Source organism: Neovison vison, chromosome 3 (assembly GCF_020171115.1).
Source record: "Neovison vison isolate M4711 chromosome 3, ASM_NN_V1, whole genome shotgun sequence".
In the NCBI taxonomy this organism is placed as follows: domain Eukaryota; kingdom Metazoa; phylum Chordata; class Mammalia; order Carnivora; family Mustelidae; genus Neogale; species Neogale vison.
The window spans coordinates 216,377,679-216,386,389 of NC_058093.1; the positions used below are offsets into that span (position 1 = coordinate 216,377,679).

Here is an 8,711-nt window from a genome sequence, read left to right on the forward strand (position 1 = left end):
TTTGGGTAAATTGGAAGGGGAGGTGAATCATGAGAGACTATGGACTCTGAAAAACAATCTGAGGGGTTTGAAGTGGCAGGGGGAAGGGAGGTTGGCGTACCAGGTGGTGGGTATTATAGAGGGCACGGCTTGCATGGAGCACTGGGTGTGGTGAAAAAATAATGAAAAATGTTTTTCTGAAAATAAATAAATTGGAAAAAAAAGATTGGGTTCGTTCTCTGCATATTTTCAGACCACAATGCTCTGAAGCTAGAACTCAATCACAAGAGGAAATTTGGAAAGAACCTGAAGACATGGAGACTAAACACCATCCTTCTAAAGAATAAATGAGTCAACCAGGAAATTAAAGAAGAATTTAAAAAAAATTCATGGAAACAAATGATAATGAAAACAACGGTTCAAAATCTGTGGGACACAACAAAGGCAGTCCTGAGAGGAAAATATATAGCGATACAAGCCTTTCTCAAGAAACAAGAAAGGTCTCGGGTACACAACCTAACACTACACCTAAAGGGGCTGGAGAAAGAACAAGAAAGAAATCCTAAACCCAGCAGGAGAAGATAAATCCTAAAGATCAGAGCAGAAATCAATGAAATAGAAACCGAAAAAACAATAGAACAAATCAACGAAACTAACAGCTGGTTCTTTGAAAGAATTAATAAGTTTGATAAGCCCCTGGCCAGACTTATCAAAAAGAAAAGAGAAAGGACCCAAATAAATAAAATCATGAATGAAAGAGGAGAGAACACAACTAACACCAAAGAAATACAGACAATTATAAGAACATACTATGAGCAACTCTACACCAACATATTTGACAATCTGGAGAAATGGATGCATTCCTAGAAACATATAAACTACCACAACTGAACCAGGAAGAAATAGAAATCCAGAACAGACCCATAACGAGTAAGGAGATTGAAACAGTCATCAAAAATCTCCAAACAAACAAACGCCCAGGGCCAGACGGCTTCCCGGGAGAATTCTACCAAACATTTAAAGAGGAACTAATTCCTATTCTCCTGAAACTGTTCCAAAAAAATAGAAATGGAAGGAAAACTTCCAAACTCATTTTATGAGGCCAGCATCACCTTGATCCCAAAACCAGACAAGGATCCCATCAAAAAAGAGAACTACAGACCAATATCCTTGATGAACACAGATGCAAAAATTCTCTTTGGAGAACAGTGTGGAGATTCCTCAAGAAATTAAAAATAGAGCATCCCTATGACCCTGCAATTGCACTCCTGGGTATTTACCCCAAAGATACAGATGTCGTGAAAAGAAGGGCCATCTGTACCCTAATGTTTATAGCAGCAATGGCCACGGTCGCCAAACTATGCAAAGAACCAAGATGCCCTTCAACGGATGAATGGATAAGGAAGATGTGGTCCATATACACTATGGAGTATTATGCCTCCATCAGAAAGGATGAATACCCAACTTTTGTAGCAACATGGACGGGACTGGAAGAGATTATGCTGAGTGAAATAAGTCAAGCAGAGAGAGTCAATTATCATATGGTTTCACTTATTTGTGGAGCATAACAAATAGCATGGAGGACAAGGGGCGTTAGAGAGGAGTAGGGAATTTGGGTAAATTGGAAGGGGAGGTGAACCATGAGAGACTATGGACTCTGAAAAACAGTCTGAGGGGTTTGAAGTGGCGGTGGGGGTGGGAGGTTGCGGTACCAGGTGGTGGGTATTATAGAGGGCACGGCTTGCATGGAGCACTGGGTGTGGTGAAAAAATAATGAATACTGTTTTTCTGAAAACAAATAAATTGGAAAAAAATAAAAAATAAATAAATGAAAAAACAATACAAAGGGAATGTCTTCTATTCTTGGTTCTATTCTTGGTTCAAGCTACTAATATAGCTTGATCTTTATTCTAATTCTGCATATATGTATATTTTAGTCATCAGTTTTGTATCCTGGCTCTGTTGCTACAGGAAGGAAAGGTGAATATGGTGTCCAGTGAAACCCCATAGGGAGCCTTTTCCTATGAATCCCAGAACAATCTCACTGATGGAATCACAAGAGACAATGCTTCTAGCTTGGAGTGATTTGCAGTTTGACCTGATTCACGGTGGACAGAGCTGTAGTACATGCACCTTGTTTCCAGCACATTCAGGATAGAACCATTGTTCATTCAGTCACCCATGGTCACTAGAGAAATGAATTTCTATTACTCAAGTCCATTCTGACCCAGAATTTCTTATCAAAGGTCTCACATCAGTGTGGATGAGAGGCAGAGAAAAGGAGCACTGTGTCCCTTAAGTCACAGGCCCTGTGGTACTGGGCTGGTACAGGAGAATTTTCAGCAGATATCCAGATTGGCTGTATCAGTGGGGTAAAAGAGGGAGGGACAGCCTAGCCCTTGGAGAGTCAGGCAGTTGACTGTGTCACACCTCCATGGGACTTGAGCACTGAGACTGCTATCCCAGAATCAGTGTACTGGTCAGTTTCAAGCACTGTCTGGAACCCTGACATAGTTAGGGCCTGAGCTGACCCCACTGACAGAGACACCCCATGGGATTTCTGAGCATCAGCCTCCACCCAGGTGTTCAGAGCACATCCTGGCTGCCCTGAATTCAGGACCTTAGTCACAGCCAATGTCTTTGATGTTTTCTGGTGATGGGAATTCTGCCTTATAGAGATGGTGACACTGAAGACAACTGGGTAAGCACAGGTCGAGCCTGACTTCTGGAGAGACAGTGAAGGCTGGAAACTGCAGAGCCTAGGGCATTATGCACTTGGAGAGAGTAGGTGTGTGTGTGTGTGTGTGTGTGTGTGTGTGATCAATGTGCATATTAATATACCAGCTAATGTGTCATCAGTAACACAAGAGTCACACTTTGCAGCATATGATTTGTGGATTTCAGGAATGTACCAGTCAATATTTGCAGTTGATACAACAGTACTGTGAGATCGTAGAAACTATAGGCACATCTCTGTCCCAAGTTCTTGATGCAGGGCTCCTGAAACGGTGGAATGGAATCAAAAGTGATAAAATCACTAAGACCATGTTTGTGCAAATGTGGTAACTGTGGGGATTCATGGATGTCTCCAGGATCAGGATGGTCTCCCAAAAGATGAATCCATGTTCAGATGCTGGGAGTATTCAGACCCCCATTATCCAGAAAGGGGAGAAGAGCAGAATGTCGTTCAGTGATGACTACCTCAGTCTCAATACTAATGCCAAATATGGGCTTTGAGAAGATTCCAGATTGGTGAAATATCCATGTCCAGAAGGTGATGCTCCATAACTCCATGGGGACAGAATCTCCTGCACTTGGGACTATCCCAGAACTTGCCCTATGTGTCTCTTCATCTGACTGGTCATCAGTTTCCATCATATCCTTTAACGGATTTATAAAGGGAAGTAAGAATTTCCTTAAGCCACTATAGTAAACTAAGTGAACTGAGGAGAGTGTCATGGGAACCCCTGATTGGTAGCCATGTGGGATATAAGTGGTAAGGAACATAAAAGTTGCCATTGACATCAAAGTGGAGAGCATTCTACTGAGTCCTTATTCTGTGCATCAGATACCATCTCAGGGCAGGTAAGCTGTATGCTAAATTGAGCTGAATTTTACAACATCAACAGGTGTCACAGAAATTGATTACTTTGGAAAATAAAATCCACACAACAGTTGACCAGATGTGTCCAACATGAAATGTTTTACATCAGTAGGAATGCAGATACAATGGAAATACAAGGAAAGAGTGAGGTTTTATTTTAATAAAATATTTATTATTTTAATTTATCACAGATCATAGGGCATGTGCAATTGGATTCTTTTTTTTATTAAATTAACTTATTTATTTTCAGAAAAACAGTATCCATTATTTTTTCACCACACCCAGTGCTCCATGCAAGCCGTGCCCTCTATAATACCCACTACCTGGTATCCCAACTTCCCACCTCCCACCACTTCAAACCCCTCAGATTGTTTTTCAGAGTCCATAGTCTCTCATGATTCACCTCCCCTTCCAATTTACCCCAACTACTTTCTCCTAACACCCCTTGTCCTCCATGCTATTTGTTATGCTCCACAAATAAGTGAAACCATATGATAATTGACTCTCTCTGCTTGACTTATTTCACTCAGCATAATCTCTTCCAGTCCCGTCCATGTTGCTACAAAAGTTGGGTATTCATCCTTTCTGATGGAGGCATAATACTCCATAGTGTATATGGACCACATCTTCCTTATCCATCCGTCTGTTGAAGGGTATCTTGGCTCTTTCCATAGTTTGGCGACTGTGGCCATTGCTGCTATAAACATTGGGGTACAGATGGCCCTTCTTTTCACGACATCTGTATCTTTGGGGTAAATACCCAGGAGTGCAATTAAAGGAAACAGTAAAAAAAAAAAAAAAAAAAAAAAAAAACAAAGAGGCAACCCACGGAATGGGAGAAGATATTTGCAAATGACAGTACAGACAAAAGGTTGATATCCAGCATCTGTAATGAACTCCTCAAACTCAACACACATGAAACAGGCAAATATATCAAAAAATGGGCAGAAGATATGAACAGACACTTCTCCAATCAAGACATACAAATGGCTATCAGACACATGAAAAAAATGTTCATCATCACTAGCCCTCAGGGAGATTCAAATTAAAACCACATTGATCGTGCGACTCTTAGCGGTGGATCACTCGGCTCGTGCGTCGATGAAGAACGCAGCTAGCTGCGAGAATTAATGTGAATTGCAGGACACATTGATCATTGACACTTCGAACACACTTGCGGCCCCGGGTTCCTCCCGGGGCTACGCCTGTCTGAGCGTCGCTTAACGATCAATCGCTCCCCCCAGGGGTCTGTCGCCTTGGGGGGTTGGCGCGGCTGGGGGTTTGGCTCGCAGGGCCCGGGTCCGCCGGTGCCCTCCGTCCCCCTAAGTGCAGACACGGTGGCCGCCTCCGCGCCCCGTGCCACTGGTCCCCGCTGCCCGACCCCCGCCCCCGCCCCCGCCCCCGCCCCCGCCCGCCCCCGCCCCCGCCGCGCCCCACCCCGCCGGGTCCGCCCGGCGGTAGCGGGTGTGGGACGTGGGGGTGTGTGGGTGTGTTGGGGGGGGAGAGGGGGTGGGGGTGGGGGGAGCCGGTGCCGGGGCGGGGGGCGGCCCCGCCCGCGAGAAAGGGAGAGAGGAGAGCTCGCGCTGAGGACCGTGGCCGCCGCGGTTCCTCTGGGGGAGATCCCTCGCGCCGCACGCGGTTCCTCTGGGGGGAGATCCCTCGCGCCGCACGCGGGGTTGTGTGTTGGGGAGGGTCGCGGTCCCGTGCCGCTCGCCGGTGTTGACCCGTCGTGGTGGAGGGCCCGGTTCCGGAACGCCGTCGGTCTCGCCGCCGTGCCCCCAGCAGGGAGCCGCAGTCGTCCGGGCCGTGGGGGCCCCCCATCCGCGGGCCACCGCCTCGCGTCCGGGATCCGCGCCCGCCCCCTCCCTCCCCGCCGGCGATCCCGGCCTTCGCCCTGTCGGGGCGGCTCACGCCGAGGCCGAGTCGCGCGGGGCCGCGCCCCGGGGACGCGTGCCCCAGCGGCGGCCCGCCGCTGCGCAATCTTCCTAGGAACATCGCCAAAGGCAAGGGAAGCAAGGGCAAAAATGAACTTTTGGGATTTCATCAAAATTAAAAGCTTTTGCACAGCAAAGGAAACAGTTAACAAAACCAAAAGACAACTGACAGAATGGGAGAAGATATTTGCAAACGACATATCAGATAAAGGACTAGTGTCCAAAATCTATAAAGAACTTAACAAACTCAACACCCAAAGAACAAATAATCCAATCAAGAAATGGGCAGAGGACATGAACAGACGTTTCTGCAAAGAAGACATCCAGATGGCCAACAGACACATGAAAAAGTGCTCCATATCACTCGGCATCAGGGAAATACAAATCAAAACCACAATGAGATATCACGTCACAGCAGTCAGAATGGCTAAAATCAACAAGTCAGGAAATGACAGATGCTGGCGAGGATGCGGAGAAAGGGGAACCCTCCTACACTGTTAGTGGGAATGCAAGTTGGTGCAACCACTCTGGAAAACAGCATGGAGGTTCCTCAAGATGTTGAAAATAGAACTGCCCTATGACCCAGCAATTGCACGACTGGGAATTTACCCTAAAGATACAAACGTAGTGATCCAAAGGGGCACGTGCACCCGAATGTTTATAGCAGCAATGTCCACAATAGCCAAACTATGGAAAGAACCTAGATGTCCATCAAGAGATGAATGGATCAAGAAGATGTGGTATATATACACAATGGAATACTATGCAGCCATCAAAAGAAACGAAACCTTGCCATTTGCGACAACATGGATGGAACTAGAGCATATCATGCTTAGCGAAATAAGTCAAGCGGAGAAAGACAACTATCATATGATCTCCCTGATATGAGGGAGTGGTAATGCAACATGGGGGCTTAAGTGGGTAGGAGAAGAATCCATGAAACAAGATGGGATAGGGAGGGAGACAAACCATAAGTGACTCTTAATCTCACGAATCAAACTGTGGGTTGCTGTGGGGAGGGGGGTTGGGAGAAGGGAGGTAGGGTTATGGACATTGGGGAGGGTATGTGCTTTTGGGTAAATTGGAAGGGGAGATGAACCATGAGAGACTATGGACTCTGAAAAACAATCTGAGGGGTTTGAAGTGGCGGGGGGGGTGGGAGGTTGGGGTACCAGGTGGTGGGTATTATAGAGGGCACAGCTTGCATGGAGCAGTGGGTGTGGTGAAAAAATAATGAATACTGTTTTTCTGAAAATAAATAAATTGGAAAAAAAATAATAATAAAAAAACCACATTGAGATATCACCTTACACCAGTTAGAATGGCCAAAATTAACAAAACAGGAAACAACATGTGTTGGAGGGGATGTGGAGAAAGGGGAACCATCTTACACTGTTGGTGGGAATGCAAGTTGGTGGAGCCTCTTTGGAGAACAGTGTGGAGATTCCTCAAGAAATTAAAAATAGAACTTTCCTATGACCATGCAATTGGATTCTATTCCCTCACCCGAGTGTGCATTTGGGACACTTGCAGTATCTCAGGCAATAGCACAATCTGTGTGTCACTCCTCTCTCCTCAAGGAAAGGTCTTTCATCAGAGAACTCTCCACTACATGAATTTTCACAGGAGTCTCTGAGACAAGATCCCTAGTTCCAGGGATTCTTATTGCTCACTTCTTCATTGTCTGAGACACCAAGGCTAATGAAAGCTGTTCCCACTGCTATGAGCTGTAACACTGCTCATCAGCCTCATCCTCTGGCTGCATCCTCTGGCTGCAGCCCAGAGAAAAGCAGAAGCCCAGCATTTGCTGAGGCATATTTGGCGCCAGAGAATTGGCTGGGGACCCCAGATCCCAACGTGAAATTGAGTCTAAGTAATAGTACAAGAGAAACCTGGAAGGACTCTGGCTTCTGTTAGTACCAGCTGAGGTAGTAGCTGCCAACACAGAAACCACTGCTCAGGGTACAGGTGAATCTGTCATTGTTCCCAGCAGTGCAGAGAAAGAGGAAAGCTGGATTAGCACAGGTTGGGGCAGGGAACCTGCAAACACAGACATATGGGTGATGGGGAAATGGAAAAAATGAATCATCAGGACATTAAGCACAGAAAGAGTGATTTCGGGACCACCTTGTATCCCATGAGCCCTGTCACAACCTGCAAACGCAGACACTCATGTATAATGGGGTAGGAGCCAGATAAAGTTCTCTAGGGTCTCAGCCAGAGAGGCTCACACCTGCTAGAGGTCAGGCTGTGTCCCTGAGGCCCCTTCCTACCTGTAGAGAAATATAGGAGCATGAGGAGGACAAGTGTTAAGGCCATGGTGAGAGCCCCGGATAACACAGTGGGCTGGGCTGCCACAGGCCTCCTTTTCTTCTCCACCCTCAGCCACAGGAGGGCGTGTACATGTAAATTGAGTCCATCCTGGGGCTGCCTGGCTCCTCCCTGAGCCCTGTATGAAGCTTAGTTCACATTACACACTGAGGAAGATGGAGGTTTACTCACACATGCAGAGAACCCTGGAAGGAAGCACCTGCTGAGACCACAAAGAGCTTCCAGATCTGAATGTACTCCATGACTAGTCATCACTGAGCAAATTTGTAGGGACTACAGGGAAGCTTCACAGTGCCCCTGATAATCTCACATGGAAAAATAAAAAATGAAATAAAAAATGGGGAAAAAAACTTGTAGGAGGTGATTCCTATTAAGAATAGATAAAATTCATACATTCTGAAGAAGATCCAAAATTGGGGGTACAGTCAGATAAGCTTATGACTCCTGGTTTAGGCTCAGGTCATGATCTCAAGGTCCTGGGATTGAACTCAGCATGGGACTTCATGCTCAGCAAGCAGTCCACTTGTGATTCTCTCTCTCTCTCTCTCTCTCTCCCCTTATGCTCCTTCCCTGCTCACTCAATCTGTCTCTCTAAATTAAATATTAAAAAATTAAAAAGGATGATACAAAATTAGTTCTACTATAAATAATTTGAGTGAATATATCAATTTTAATAGGAAAATGGAAAATATGATTTTTAGAAGCACTCTGCAGAAATGCATAAGTTACATTTTCACAGGAGACATTTAACAAACATTCTGAGATAAGATGGTTCCAATTTATTTTCTTCTTATTCTATTCTTCTGTTATTAGGATGGAATATTTCTTAGTTCTTTTAAAAGAGATAACACTGATAAATACAT

The 8,711-nt window shown here is 45.5% G+C and overlaps 1 non-coding gene across 1 annotated transcript; it reads left to right on the plus strand.

Annotated features, from left to right (window-relative positions):
• Positions 1-4,649: 4,649 nt before the first annotated feature.
• Positions 4,650-4,802, plus strand: LOC122903665. Its single transcript, XR_006383976.1, has one exon. It is a non-coding gene; the product is annotated as a 5.8S ribosomal RNA (ribosomal RNA).
• The last annotated feature ends 3,909 nt before the right edge of the window (positions 4,803-8,711 follow it).